The following is a 15580-nucleotide window of genomic DNA, read 5'->3' as shown; positions in this document are numbered from 1 at the left end:
AAGGGATGGGCACGAGGTTGAAGAGATTGACTATAGACTTGAAGGAGTTTGGTAGAGCTGGAGTTGGGCAGGCATGGTGTAGGGCGGAGACTGACATGCAAAGGGCAAAACACAAGGGGGATTATAATGAGGACTCAGATAATGGGGCAACAAAAGCTATGGGGGCACAGAAGAGAGAGCAATTCATTTCAACCTTTTGATCTTAGAAGCTTCTTGAAGGAGGTAGCATTTGATCAAGACATACAGGCCAGTGGCACTTTGAGCTGTGGGTCTGGTCTGAGCAGAGGCATGAAATGTTTTTTATTCTTCTTTCAGCCCTCAACATGGTACCGACACACAGTGAGTTTCAGAAAACACGAACTGACTAAATTACTATGAAAGGTGTGTATATGGAACCACAGGTAGTGAGGCGGGTCTGGGATGTGGTGGGAAGGAATATTTGCTGTCCTTAACTCTGTAGTTTGATTTCACCTCCTTGTGTGTTTTTTTTTCATTGTGGTAAAGTATATATAACATAAAATCTGTGCTTTTAGGCATTTTAAAGTGTACAATTCCATACCATTAATTAAATTCACAGTGTTGTGCAACCATCAGCACTGTTTCAGAAACTCTTTTTATTACCCTAAACTGAAACTGGGTACCTGTGAAGCAATGGCTCTACATTCTCCCCTGCCTCTTAGCCTCTGGCAACCTGTAATCTACTTTCTGTGGCTCTGAATTTGGCTATTCTAGGTATTTCATATAGGTGAAGTCATACTATATTTTCTTCACCACCTCCTCTTTTTATTATTAACCTGGAAATATCAGATAGTTTTGAGGCATTTTCTGCTTTAGCATGGCTTCAGGCTTTATGCAGGTCATGTTGAGTGTACTGTCTTGTGACTGTTTGATTTCACAAAGTAAAAATCTCTTACAAAATGTTCAGCCTCACTTCTTGCATAGTCATGGGTATGCTCATCTTTCTCTCTCTAGACTGCGAGCTCTGGGCAGCCAGGCAGGTGCCTCACTTTCCTGTTTTTTTGGATGTTACATATCTCTCTTGATGATGACAGTGTGAATAAATATAAAATAATACAAATTAACTGAATTTGATACACAAGGTATAATCAAAGAGAAGATAAAAGTGATGGAGAGTCATGTGTGTTTATAGTAGAATGATTTATAATCCTCTGGGTATATACCCAGTAATGGGATTGCTGGGCCAAATGGTATTTCTGGTTCTAGATCCTTGAGGAATCACCACACTGTCTTCCACAATGGTTGAATTAATTTATACTCCCACCAACAGTGTAAAAGGGTTCCCATTTCTCCACAGCCTTACCAGCATCTATTGTTTCCTGACTTTTTAATAATCGCCATTCTGACTGGCGTGAGATGGTATCTCACTGTGGTTTGGTTTGCATTTCTCTGATGATCAGTGATGATGAGCTTTTTTAAATATGTTTGTTGTCCACGTAAATATCTTCTTTTGAGAAGTTTCTGTTCATATCCCTCACCCACTTTTTGATGGGGTTGTTTGTTTTTTTCTTGTAAATTTGTTTAAGTTCCTTGTAGATTCTGGATATTAGAACTTTGTCAGATGAGTGGATTGCAAAAGTTTTCTCCCATTCTCTAGGTTGCCTATTAGCTCTGATGCTAGTATCTTTTGCTGAGCTGAAGCTCTTTTTTTTATTGCAGCACTATTCACAACAGCAAAGACTTGGAATCAACCCAAATGCCCATCAGTGATAGACTGGATAAAAAAAAAGTAGCACATATACACTATGGAATACTATGCAGCCATAAAAAGAATGAGATCATGTCCTTTGAAGGGACATAGATGAAGCTGAAAGCCATCATTCTCAGCAAACTAACACAGGAACAGAAAACCAAACACCACACGCTCTCACTCGTAAGTGGGAGCTGAACAACGAGAACACATGGACACAGGGAGGGGAACAACACACACCAGGGCCTGTTGAGGGGTGGGTGGGAGGCAAGGGGAAGGAAAGCACTAGGACAAACATCCAATGCACGCGGGGCTTAAAACCTAGATGACGGGTTGATAGGTCAGCAAACCACTATGGCACATGCACACCTATGCAACAAACCTGAATATTCTGCACATGTATCCCAGAATCAAAAGTAAAATTTAAAAAAAATTGAAAGAAGGTTAGAGGTAAAAAAAAAAAAATTCTTCCCTTTGGGAAGGATTTTTAGCTCCCAAATTACAAAATGAGCTACCAAAGATTATGCATTTATTTTAGCATTATAAATATGTTACCAGTTTGACCTCCATTGCAATTCTAAGGTAAGCTAACAATGTTTTAATTGCAATAGTGATTTTGTAATACATTTTAATAAAACTGGAGTGTTTCATAAATTTCCCAATTATGACATCATTTTAAGGCACTATTTAATTGATACTTTATTAAATTGGAGGATTACACAATTAGAGCTCATTTTTTGTTGATTCTGAAAATTTATTTTTAAATAAATATTTTTATTTTTGAATCGGCGTTATTCATTTTATTACAAAGACTAACATATTTTTGCATGTGAGATAAACTTTATTTCCCACTGAAATATCCTATTATTCCAATTTTATTTAATAAAAGGTAATTTTTCCAGTACTGTTATATACCAAGTTCTATATACCAACATATATATAATTTGTAGGCTCTTCATTCTTTTTTTTTTTTTTTTTACTTTAAGTTCTAGGGTACATGTGCACAACGTGGAGGTTTGCCACACAGTATACATGTGCCATGCTGGCCTGCTGCACCCATCAACTCGTCATTAACATTAGGTATTTCTCCCAATGCTGTCATTCCCCCAGGCCCCCACCCCCGGACAGGCCCCCCTGCATGATGCTCCCCATCCTGTGTCCATGTGCCCCCACCGTTCAACTCCCACCCATGAGTGAGAACATGTGGCGTTTGGTTCAGGGAACACACAGGTCTGGGAAGTCCCATGCACTCAGTCATGTTTGCTGAATAAAAGCGTGAGTCAATGCAGGAAAAAAAGAGGAAAAAACCTTTTGCAAGAGAATGTTTAACAGTGGGGACTGAAAAAGACTGGTATTCAGACCAAAGATATTTAAGAGTTTTAAGAAAAAAAGAGGAGGCACACAAGAACATATCTAGAGCCCAGAACGACACAAAACTCATCTAAGCAGTGAGATAACAAGGCGGTAAGAAAAGCCCTTAGCAGGCCGGGCGCGGTGGCTCACGCCCGTAATCCCAGCACTTTGGGAGTCCAAGGCCGGCGGATCACGAGGTCAGGAGATCGAGACCATCCTGGCTAACACAGTGAAACCCCGTCTCTACTGAAAATACAAAAAAAATTAGCCGGGCGTGGTGGCGGCTGCCTGTAGTCCCAGCTACTCTGGAGGCTGAGGCAGGAGAATGGCGTGAACCCAGGAGGCGGAGCTTGCAGTGAGCCCAGAAAGCGCCATTGCACTCCAGCCTGGTCGACAGAGCAAGATTGCGTCACAAAAAAAAAAAAAAAAAAAAAGCCCTTAGCAATATCTTACAAGGCAGGACATTGACAGGTGAGGTCAGTGAGGATAAACGTTAATGGTCTGACTGATTGGAGTAACAGCTACCTTTCAATAGGTCTGCTACTGAACCTTATATAGGGTATCTGTTTTCTTTGTGGCAGTCTTGTGATGTGCCATTAATCCATCTTTCAAGTGACGAAGTTGAATTTTAGAGATACTCAGTTACCTGCTCTAACTCATAAACTCTAGTAAGTAGCTGAGTTGGGATTAGAATCAAAGTCTGTCTGGCTCCAAGGCCCAGGTTTTTTTCCCGCTATGAGAAAAGCTGTCTCTCACATTTGGAGTGTGGACTAGGGGAGAGACTGAGAAAATGACGATCCAAGAATGAGATTAGTAAAGCATCATAGATGAGTTTCTTGAAGACATTGGTCCAAAGTGCACCAAAGGGCCCCAAGAAATATTGGATACCACAGTGAAGGAGATTAGGGAAAATAAAACAACAGTCTTATTCTGCTCACAGCAAAGCCAGAAGAAAAATGATCACGAGTGCAATGCTAGTATAAACACTGGAAGGGTGAGGACTTGTAATAGCACCCACCCCTGCATGTTCCTTGTCATCATGTAGTGCAGAAGCAACACGTATTATTAAAAATAGTTCTGAAGCCCATGGTAGAGCAGCCACTTCTCTTCCTTTTAGCTCACCCAGGCTAACACGATAGCAAAAGAAAACTTGTCAATTTTTTACAAAATGCACAGCAGGCATTTACCCTCAGATGCTTTAAAAAACAGAGATATTTGTACTTACAGGCTATTAGTTGCTATAGAGTAATGTCTGCTAGGGCTGGTTTTTCCATCAGGGGAATCAAATTTCTTGTTGTGCCATTAGTTTCCCGCTATATCATTTTTAAAGGCGAGTCATAAAATGTTTTTTCTCTACTGTGGCAGCAAGGGGGAAACTTTATTAGGGAAAAAGTAATGCAGTTAGAAAGAGTCCTGTAAACTCAAAATCTGTTTAGGGTACATAATTCTGGGCTTTACAGGGCAACTGCATCTTTATTTGCAAATAAACATGCAGCTCTTCAATGCACATGTCAGGCAGAAAGAATGTTCATGTGGGTGTTTGGGCTGTGCTGATTTCATGGCATGGTGGAAAATTTGGGGATGAGAAGGTAGGTTGGTAGGATCAATCAAATAAGGACTTCTGTTTTTTGCTCATTATGTGGCTGGAGTAGGTGTGCAAGGTCAGTGTGTCTGAGAATGAACGTGGCTTGATGTTTCCCTCTTTCCTATCCCCTGACCTCATTTCCAATGAGTAACAACTAATCTGGTTTTTACTCATTGTTACTCAACTGATTAGTGACTGATTTTGACTTATTTGCCCCACCACGAAAACAACCACAAAAATGCCCTAAGCATTATAAAAATAATATATATTAATCACAGAAAACTTGGAAAATATAGAAAAGCAGAGAGAAGAAAGAGAAAATTAATCATCATCTTTTTCTTACCACTCAGGAAAAACTGGATTAAGTTTATCTGTTGATTTTTTTGCCTATTAAAAACATAGTTACGATCATATTCTATATACAAAATTACGTATACTGAGTTAAACATCTATTTTTGTTCTTGGATCCATGTGCTTTGCAGAAAACTTGAAAAATGTGAAAGTATAAAGAAAAAACAATTACATAGAATGTCACCATCCAGAGAAGAATGCTTTTGTTCTATTTTAATGTATCATCATATAGTTTTTTCTATGCATTTAAAAATGTATTTGTTTCAAATTTAAAATACAGTAAATGCAGGGACATTTGTAACTGTGAGGTGGAGGATCGGATAGGGTTTGAAGGAGATGATATTTTCCATAGACTAGTTTTTATTTGGTTTTCACCAATTAAAAAAAGACAACTCTGAGACTTAAGCCATTCAATATGAATTTTAAAGTTGCAGAAAATCATTACTTGAGTTCTTTGGCAATGAAAATGCTTATTATATTGCTCTATGTAGCTCTATTTTTATGGAAGAAGAAAGAAAAATATTTTAGTGATTCTCCCAGCACAGCATCTTAACCATGTAAACAGTTTAGCTATTATTAGAGCAAGTGCTGGAATAGAGTAATATAGGTCATCTTAAGTGGCACTCAAACATGGAAAAAGCTTTTATTTGAACTCTGGGGTAGAGAACAGAATTCAAGAATGGATGTTTTCTGGAATTGATAAGGGAGAAAAAGCCAAGAGTAGCACTGCTGGGCCAAGCTTCCCTGGGACGTGAAATCCATCTGAGGTCATGGAATCCAACAGACATTCTTAAGTTTGTGGCCCAAACAGAGTAAGGGAAGTGATTTTATCCCATAACTGACACATTTTTGAGCTCTTAAATATGATTCTTCTTTTGATTCCTAGAGTACGTTGTTAGTGACTTCTTTTTCCACAATAGAATGTTTGGCAGCCTATTTCAACTTTGCCTTGGGAAACAAGTTTGCTGGGTATAAAATTCTTGGCCTAAAACCTCCTCCTTTGAAATAGTAATTGTAAAATAGTTTTAAAAACTAAAATTCTAATATTAATGTTAATAGTAAAACAACTAAGTTTAAGGTTTATTTGATATTTTTTACTTTTAGAATATATACCCCTAAGAAGGTACAATCATACTTTTGTATTCAAAGAAATTTTAAATACTGATTTTCTCTGTGTAGTTACCAATTTTATATGCAATTAGACTCATTTGTTTCCAATTGTGTGTGATTTTAAGGCCTATTTTTACATAAAATCTTTTAAATTATTTACTCCTTTTTCATATGAGGTAAACATTACCTCTATTTGATAGATTAGAAGAAAGAGAGGTTGAGTGATTTTACATAGGCTTGTGAGCACTAGCATCAGGACCGGTGCTCATGGCGTCTACTGCTGAGAAGGTGAGTATTCCATTCCATTATCTCTCTCTGAAATCCACCTAGGGGATGGTAGATGGTTTTTATCTGCTGGCATCCAGTGCTGTTTCTTTGGCAAGGAAACAAGACCTCGTATTGTCTATGGAAAATTTAGGCTTATTTTTAACTTAATTTTTAAATATGTAAAATATATACATGCTTCAAAAATCAAAATTATATACAAAAATATATTTTAGAGAAGTTTCTATTCCTTTCTTTTCCACCTTATAATCCTTATAATCACCACTCTCTATAGACAACCATTAGTCAATATTTATGTTTCTTTAAAAAATAAGCAAAATTGTGTGTGTGTGTTTGTATACTCATTCCCCCATTTTTCTTATACAAAGGTGCCGAGCTCTAATAACACTTTATACTTTGATTTTTTTGCTTTACAGTGCATTATAGAATATATATTACTCCATATTTATTCATAGAGATCTTGATTCTGCTATATGGTTACATGGTTCCCTATGGTGTATCATAGGCTACTTAACAGCCCTCTATGGAGAGACATTTGGGTTTCCAGACTTTTGCTCTGACAAATGCCACAGCCATAAGTAACCTTGTACATAGGTAGTTATTTTTAGGCTTTTATCATTGTATTTTTGTTCATGTGGTCTCTGTCCCGTGGAGAAGCCCATGGTCAGATGTTCTCATTCAAGTTCTACTTGCTTTATAGTATAAGTAAATTCATTTTGGATACATGGTGTTAGCTTGATGCCAGTTTAGACGTCAGTATTTTTGTCTTTTTTTGTCATAAGTACAAGCTGTTCTTTCCTTTCATATATCCTTGAAAGTTTGTACAAGGGTTGAATGTAGAAAGCCAGAGACTTATTTGATATAAAAGAGGTAGGAGTTCCATTCCTAGAGAGCTAAAAAGGTGATGAAACCGCTAATTACACCTCCGTTTTTAAAACACAATCATTTGATTTATTGCCAACATTTGGTACATGTTCTTTAATTGTGTTCTGTTCCTTCACAATTAATTGAACGTGCAATTGACCTGTCTGAGTCCAATGAGAATCTGATTAAGGTGAAAGATTCTCTGTCTTCAGGCTGCTTAAGTGATTTTCGTCTTTGTCTCAATTGTATTAAGTTTATATGACCTATACTTCTTATCCCTGCTATCAGTACTTTCATTTTTCTGTTTTTGACTCATTTGTATAAAACAATATGACAAAATACAATAAACATCAAAACAATTGCATAAACATTTCTAGACTGAAGTAAACAATGGATCCACAGGTAACACCACTATGTGATAGCTTGAATTGATTATTTCTAGGCAGTTGCATGACAATCAGAATTTAGCATACCACAGAGAGGTTTGGAGTGATAATATCTAGTGTTTGGAACGTACAGACTGTTTGGAAGGCAAATTAATGAAAGCTGAGCAGCCTCTGTATTTTGTGAGAAGTTGGGAGAGTTTGCATGGGCAGCTGCTATGTCAATGCCATTTAAAATTGACCAATAAAAATGCTGAGAAAAATGTGTAGGCAGCCTTCAAATTATGACCTAACAGGAACACAAATTGCATTACAAAGTTGGTTATTTGATAGACAGTTCTAATTCTTGCTCTCACTTCTATTTTACCCTTTCCGTCCATCCCTACCTACCCCCAAATTTTACTTGAATCCTGAGACGTTTCTGAGAAGAGGAATACTGAGGGCAGGATCCAACTGAAAAAATGCATGAATGAGAGGTGCCTTGGTTCTGGTATTCGTCCAGGTCCTACTCACTAAGTTTTTATAAGGCAAGTGATTTTACCTTTCCATCTTGGGTGTGAATCATGGCTTATCAATGGCATTGAAATATACACACCAACTCTGGACAGTGCTTGAAGAAATAATTCTACTGGCTTTAGAAAGCCTGCAAGGGATGGCAGGATACCCCTGCTGACTTCATGGGGAAGAAATGTGTGGCCTGGAGCAGGGTGCCAGGAAACGCAGGATGTGGATCAGAGAGCTTCAGGGTGTGCACAAGATGAAACTACAAGCCAGGGTCAAGTCATGAGTCTGAGACTGAAAAACATTAAATGAAGTCAAAAGAAAGATTTTGGAGGAGGCCAAGAACAAACCCTGAGGGGTGGAGTTGAGATCAAAATGGGATGCTTGAAGAAGAGAGGGTGACACCAAACCACAAGTTTTAAACAGGAGAGGAACCAGAATGAACTGTCGTTAACAGCAGAGTTCCTGGGGGGTGTGGCTTACAGACTGAGAGCCAGCTGTACAACCTGCATGCCCCTTTTACAAAAGGCACACACACGAGGCAAGGGTTAGTTAAATAGAAAAGCAAGGAGAGAAAAACTGGATGTATGGGATGAATGTCCAGGGAATTAAAGCATTGGAATAATGACTATGATGAGGGTTTTTGGAAGACTGGTTTTCAGACTGTTCCATGGAGCAGCTTTGGTGCTCCCACGTGGATGGGGAGTTTGCCTTCAGTGTTCCCCACCAATGGGAAGGGAGAGGGTGGGAGAGGAGAGATGACTTGCAAGGGAAGGGATGGGAGGCTGCTGTTTCACACTCCCACTTGACCACAATAGTTCTCCTTTTACATATTGGTGGGGGGATCTGTGTAAGATTTCATTTGAAAGAAAGGTTCTGCTGTGTATTAGTTTCCTGTGGCTGCTATAACAAATTGCCATCAGGTTGGTGGTAATGGCAGAAATGACAGAAACTTATTCTTTTATGGTCCTGGAGATAGGAAGTCTGCAATCCCAGGGTGCCCAGAATCACACTCCTGTGGGAGGCTTTAGGGGAGAACCCATTCCTGGCCTCTTCCAGCTCCTGGTGGCTGTCCACGTTTCTTGGCTTGTGTCTGCTTCTCTCTGCTCCATCTTGGTGTCATCTTTTTCTCTGTAGAGGCGTCTAATGCCCCCTGCCTGTCTTTCATAAGGACACTTGTGATGGTGTTTAGGGTTTACAGGGATAATCCAGGACAATCTTTTTATCTCTAAATCCTCAACTGAGATACATCTACAAAAGACTTCCAAGTAGGGTGACATTCACACATTGCAGGGATTAGGATGTGGACATATCTTTTTTGGGCTCACCATTCAGCCCATTACATGCTGTTAAAAAAGGCCTGAAACTTTTTAAATCTTAAATGATGAACCTGAAAGAATTGGTTAAAGAAAAAACAGAAAAAGCCTCAACCTTTTGGAGGCGAAGGAAGAGAAATACAATTATGCTGCCAATGTGATGTTTGAATATGTAGATAAAACAGGAAGGGAATGTGGTGTAAGCTTCACAAAAGGAGTAGAATGCATATTTATCCGGGACTGAACGTGATGGTACTCCCTTGAGGACCATTGGCCTCATTACAACTCATCAGTAAAGGGTTAGCTCGCTCAATTTCAACCTCTCAGTCTTTTTGTATCTTGACACTGAACACTGATGTTTTTGAAGAATGATCGGCTAAGGGCTCACCGGATGTGATGTGGTTCTCTAACAAAACCTAGGTGTATGAAAACTGTCAAAGGAGTATTAGAAATATGCTACCCCCATGTCCATGTAACTAGTGCATAACGTAAGCACAGCATATCTAACAAAGGTGTGTGTGAGATAGTCAGTGAGGTTCTGATTTTATTTTCCGTTTCCTCCCCAGGAAGGAAGAAGTGAGAATCTTTAGTCATGTCTAAGGAAATGGTCTTTGTTTTGTCCATTTTCTCTACTGTATAGTTACCATTTTTTTCTTTTATAAATTAGTAAGCAATTTGTGGGGAGAGATTGTGAGGCCAAATAAATATCCTATTCCTTATTAAATTTTCCTTCCTAGATTTAGCATTCACTGATGATTTTTTTTGCCTCAATTTGTGCTTTGATGGTTGTAAAATAGAGTTTTACTAATCTATCATTCCCTCTATATTTATTAGTCAGCATTCTATTAAAAGGAAACATTTTTCCTTCTTTTGTGTTTACTTATTTATTTAATATCTTTAGTATCTGTATAGACTCCTAGATTCTTTTTTTATTTGATAAGTTATGGCCCATTACTGTTACTTCTTTTTGTCGTTTGAATCGTCCCAAATTTAGCCAGTAAGAATTCCTTAAAGCTGGCTGTCATGTCCCTTTAATATGTCCCTATTGTTCTTGAGCGGATCCTTACTTTTTGGTAAAGTAAGATGTTCCATGATTGTCTTCTACCTTCCCTGCCACACCCTGGAGTCAGCCTTTCCTCCAAGAAGCCTGATCCCTTTAGGGGACAATGATATTGTCTAGTAACCAAGGTCTGGACAAGATCTTTTTTCAAAATTTTGCATCACATGGATACTGTCTAAAAAACAATTAAAAAAATTTTTTTTGAGATGGAGTCTCACTCTGTCTCCCAGGCTGGAGTGCAGTGGTGTGATCTCGGCTCACTGAAACCTCCACCTCCTAGGCTCAAGTGATTCTCCTACAATCAGCTGCCCGAGTAGCTGGGATTACAGGCGTGCACCACCACGCCTGGCTAATTTTTGTATTTTTAGTAGAGACATGGTTTTGCCATATTGGCCAGGCTGGTCTTGAACTCCTGGACCTCAGGTGATCTGCTCGCCTCGGCCTCCCAAAGTGCTGGGATTATAGGCGTGAAATTTTAAAAAATATATCATAGGTGAGGCTGGGCGCGGTGGCTCAAGCCTGTAATCCTAGCACTTTGGGAGGCCAAGGTGGGCGGATCACAACGTCAGGAGTTCGAGACCATCCTGGCCAACATAGTGAAACCCTGTCTCTACTAAAAATACAAAAAAAAAAAATTAGCAGGGCGTGGTGGCAGGCACCTGTAGTCCCAGCTACTCGGGAGGCTGAGGCAGGAGAATGGCATGAACCCAGGAGGTGGAGCTTGCAGTGAGCCGAGATGGTGCCACTGCACTCCAGCCTGGGGGACAGAGCCAGACTCTGTCTCCAAAAAAAAAAAAAAATATATATATATATATATATCATAGGTGGTCTCAGTTTAGAAGTGGGCTCTGAGCCAAGAATTAAAGGGGAAGCTTTTGATGGGAGGAGCATGGGTGCTACTAGGTGAGGAGAGAGTGCGACAGGAAGGGTGCTCACAGGCTGGTTCCACAGGGGACACTTTGGAAAATGGTGCAAAACACACACCTCAAAACCATCCTAGTCAGGAATGAGAAAGCTGGGGTATTTATACCCCACACCTGTCAGCTGTAGGTCCAGGGCTGCTGTTTGTGGGTAGGGGAGTGCAGAGAAGAGGGATGGATGGGGGTGGGAAGGTGCATTCACTCCCAGGCCCCTCTAGTCTGGATCATGGCAGGGAGTCAGGCAGGCTTGCACAACATGGTAAGGGGGTTGGAGGGTGTGAGCACTGACAATATTGGCTACAAGTGATGGCACCACTAGAAAAGGGTGGTGAAGCTGACGGAGAAAACAAAAGAAGCTTGGGCCCTCTGAAGGAAGGTGCGCCGAGGGGCCTGTGGTTTCCTGACTTGGGTGGTGCATTTTAGACCTTTAGGTCTTTCTGTACAAAAGCCACTCTGGCTTGGCTGTTACTACTCCGTCCTTTCTTCCACAGAAACTTCCCACATGCTTGGCCTCCTTCACTATTGGCTGCTTTCTTTGATCTCTGTTTGTACTGCTGGGCAAGGAACTTTAAAGAGGAATGGTAGTGGGAGTGTGGGGGTGTGGAGGGGTCGCTCATATTGGCTGGAGAACAGGAGGGAAGGAGAGTAGGAGCCATCCTTGGTTTCTCACCTTCTTTCTCATCTCACATTCAACGCTTTAGCAAGTCCAACATCTACATCCCAAGTCTGGCCACCTCTTACCACCCTCGTTATTCCACACTAGTCAGGGTTGCCAGGATCTTCCATGTGGATCATTGTCATGGCCTCCCACCTGGTCTCAGTCTCCCCCCATGACCCCTGTTCTTCACACAGCAGGTGGAGTGTCGATATGCCCTGCTCACAACTAACAGCGTCTGAGGAGGTTCCGAGTCCTTCCTGTGGCTGACAAGCCCCATGCCACCTGCCGTCTGGCTGGTGGCTGTCTCTCTGATCCCCTCCCCCAGAACTCTTTCCCTCCTTTCTTCTCCTTGTTAATTCTGGAAGATGCCAGCTTATTGTCCATCCCAGGCTTTGTGTTGCTATTCCCTCTGCTTGGAATGCTTTTCCACCAGAGTCACATGGTTCCCTCCTGCCCTGCTTCTTTCCCTCCCTCTCTAATTCCCTCCCTCCCTCCCTCCTACTCTTTCCCCCACTCTCTCCTTCTCCCTTTTCAGGACTTGACTCCAACACCACCACCTTCCCAAACTTCCCATCCATTCACCATTCTATTCCTCTACTCTGCTTTATTTACTTTCAAAACCCCACAGAAATCAACAAAGACCACCCAAATGAGAATAAGCAAAGGCTGCTTACTCAGAGCTTGCTATAGCAAGGCAGCAGCCACCATCACTTCTGTTGGGCCGAGACTCATGGGCAGGCAGAGGGGTGAGAAAGCTTGTAAGTGGAGAAAAGGGAAGTTCTCAGGGGCACCCTGACTGGAGGCTGTTGGTGTGGAAAAGCTATAGGCAGCTCACTAGAAGCACAGCGTCCTATGTGATTGGTGAGAGGTGCATATTTGACTTCCTCTGGTTGGTCCTGAGTTGGGAGCAGGAACAAAAATTAAGGACAGTCAGTGATTAATCCCGTCCTGGCCATTTGGGGCTGATCATTACCTGGGCTGTTGTTTGGCTTCCAGGACTGGTTGCTACAGATAGCAGTCTGACTTCCTGAATTGATAACTTTAGATATAGTAGATTGTCTTCCTGGACTGGTTCCATTTTTATACACAATCTGGCCACTGTCCATTTGTATATTCAGTCTCTCAGCACTTACTGTTTACCAGATGTAATATATAGTTTTTAGTTGATGATTGCCTGTGTCACAGAGAAAGAAAGTTTGGTGAGGAAAGGGGGTCTGGTCTTGTCACTGCTGTCTCTTCTGCCCTGCAAACCATGCCAGGCACATGGTGGGTGCCCAGGAAATGCATGTTACATGAGGAGACGATGATGTCTCATCCTTTAGTTGGTTTCTAAGTGTAAATTATTTTCAGAAAAGCTTCTGTTTCACTCCTTTTCCTCTTTTTTTTTTTTGGACTGCTTACCCCTCTGGTATTTTGGACTAGCCTAACCACCACCTGAAGAAACTTGGAGAAAGGGCTTACTTAGAGAATACTGGGTATAGGCTTCAGAGGAAAGATGCCAGTGTCTACAGGAGGTAGGCAGGTAAAAGGGTGAGCCAGCCTGGTGGGGTGGGACCATAGCGATGAAGATTCTTTGTTTTGTTGAAATACGGTCACCTCCACTCAGAATTGACCAATTTTTAACATGCCAGAATACAGGCCTCCTTTACTTCACTTTCAGAAGAAGCTGGCACCCTGGAGTTTTGTGTAAATGCTTCTAATATTTAAATGTTAGCCACTCCTAAAACACTATACTATGTACTGGTAAGAGGAAGGGAGAGGGAAAGTAATGTGTCTGTGGATTGCATTCAGTCCTTGGGTGGCCAGGCTTGGCCTTTGGTCTAGGCTGTTTCCTCAGATACTCTCTGGAAGTCTCTTTGAGTTTCCCTTCTTTCTACTTTCCCTGACCTTCCCCTGGATCAAGGCTGGACATCTGAGAAGAGGAAAGCTGGTGTGAGCCCCCAAGCTCCAGCCACTAGACATTGCACACCGGGTCTTAGCATACCCGTTTCCTTTCAAATAATTTTCTTCACTAGGAGTCATCTGTAGATTTGAGGAGGGTGATTGCATGAGGCCGTTTTGGCATCGAGCTGATTGTAAGTGAAGCTGCAGGAGCCAACTCTCTGATTAGAACTGAGATCCTGAAGCCAGATGAATTAATAATGAGGTGATGGGGAGAAGGAGAGACTCCCTGACAGCTCTCTTGTTTATGTTAAGAGAAATTTTAGTTGCTTTCACTTGAAAAAAAAAAGATTATTTCTCTAAACTTCATATCGCTGATGATGCCTAGAGCAATTAAGCTCACCTTCCCAGAGTACGGCCCTTCAGGAAAATCATTTTCCTAAGCACCATTCATTATAGGTTGCATAGGATTGAAAGGTAAGACTTCTGGTTAATGCAGATGATAAAATGCGAGAGGAAAGAGCAGAGAAGTTACTGCATGTCATCAGAGGTATCGCGTAAGAGCCCAACACAAATGATATTCAAAATGGATTTTTCCCCTCTAATTACAGAAAAACACCAAAATGCAAACCATATAGTTTTGTAATATTTAAAAAGCTATTGTATTAGGCTAAATCTAAGCATAACAAAACAGCTATCCACTGTTTTTAGAAGTGAGAGATAAATCGTAGTTTTAAGTTGTAGTTGTAAGGTTAGCATTTTGCCAGATTTTGTGGTGGTAGCAAACCCCATACTTATTTGAAATTGCTTGAATTTTTATTTCCACAGCCCTGATTGAGCTAATTAGAACCCACTGGGAATTATGTGGGTAATGGCAGGAATTGTGGAAGTATAAATATGCAATGCAATTAGCTCCTGCTCTTTTTCTGTGTGATGCAATCTTGGCACTTATGGGCTTGCTAAAGGCCTGGAACAATAGGAACCATTGATACTCAAGCTGCTAGGGGAGTCCATAATTATGATATAATAACTTGCCAGCCTCTTGCATGCATGGAGGTAGAATGTAATATGAGTAAATAAAACCCAGCAATTTTCTCCATTCGTAATTCTTTATATCAATAGCATATTTTCTCTATTCTCTCTCCTATTTTCTCCCCCAAAGAAGATAGAAACTTATTTGTGTGAGCATAAAAAATAATTTATATACTATTGAAGGACTTCATCTTCATGGGAATAAATTTGGTTTGCAATCAGTTAATTGAAAGTTTTTCTCAGTATTATTACAAATTGAAGAAAGCTATTCTGCAATGCCCTCTGCCTATCACATGCAGATTTCTTCGACTTTGCTTTCTACTGTTGTGTAAGTTCATGCTAGGAGATACTTGAATTTTACCATGTATTCCTTAATTTGTTAGGACTGTACCCAGTCTGGACCAACTTCATGGGCACATGACTTGTGTTGTCTCACTCTCAAAGTTTCATTTAAAACTAACATTATACAATATAAAGATGAACAATAAAATCTTACTAATAATTTCAATATTGAACTTTTTTTTTTTTTTACTTAGAATGACATTAAATAGCAAATAAAAGATACCATGACAA

At 40.4% G+C, this 15580-nt stretch overlaps 1 pseudogene; it reads left to right on the top strand.

Annotated features, from left to right (window-relative positions):
• The first annotated feature begins 6374 nt into the window (after window positions 1-6374).
• Window positions 6375-15580, top strand: part of LOC116463031 (structural maintenance of chromosomes protein 4-like) — a 57202-nt pseudogene continuing 47996 nt past the window's right edge.

Source organism: Hylobates moloch, unplaced genomic scaffold (genome assembly GCF_009828535.3).
Source record: "Hylobates moloch isolate HMO894 unplaced genomic scaffold, HMol_V3 SCAFFOLD_24, whole genome shotgun sequence".
Classification (NCBI taxonomy): Eukaryota; Metazoa; Chordata; class Mammalia; order Primates; family Hylobatidae; genus Hylobates; species Hylobates moloch.
The sequence above is the reverse complement of the archived record's forward strand: the minus strand, read 5'-3'. Positions and strand labels throughout refer to the sequence as shown.